Source organism: Camelina sativa, unplaced genomic scaffold, assembly GCF_000633955.1.
Source record: "Camelina sativa cultivar DH55 unplaced genomic scaffold, Cs unpScaffold25286, whole genome shotgun sequence".
In the NCBI taxonomy this organism is placed as follows: domain Eukaryota; kingdom Viridiplantae; phylum Streptophyta; class Magnoliopsida; order Brassicales; family Brassicaceae; genus Camelina; species Camelina sativa.
This window is the reverse complement of record NW_010946260.1, coordinates 1-251: the sequence shown is the minus strand read 5'-3', so window position 1 is coordinate 251 and position 251 is coordinate 1. Positions and strand designations below refer to the sequence as shown.

At 38.2% G+C, this 251-nt stretch overlaps 1 long non-coding RNA gene across 1 annotated transcript; it reads left to right on the top strand.

Moving 5' to 3' along the window:
- Positions 1-224, top strand: LOC104775647. The gene is made up of 2 exons (XR_766029.1): positions 1-40; positions 132-224. It is a non-coding gene; the product is annotated as an uncharacterized LOC104775647 (long non-coding RNA).
- The last annotated feature ends 27 nt before the right edge of the window (positions 225-251 follow it).

The window sequence follows — 251 nt, the reverse complement described above, 5'->3', positions numbered from 1 at the left end:
TATCGTATTTACTGGTCATGTCCATGCTTATGAACGCACGGTATGCTTAAAATTGTGTTAGTTTCTTTTATGCGTCATCAGAAAAATCATGTCAGCTATGGTATTAATTGGTTAATTGTGCTGTTCAACAGAAACGTGTCAACAATGGTAAATCAGATCCATGTGGTCCCATACACATAACCATAGGTGATGGAGGAAACAGAGAAGGGTTGGCTCGCAAGTAATTCCTCAAACTGGTTACTTAATGCTTT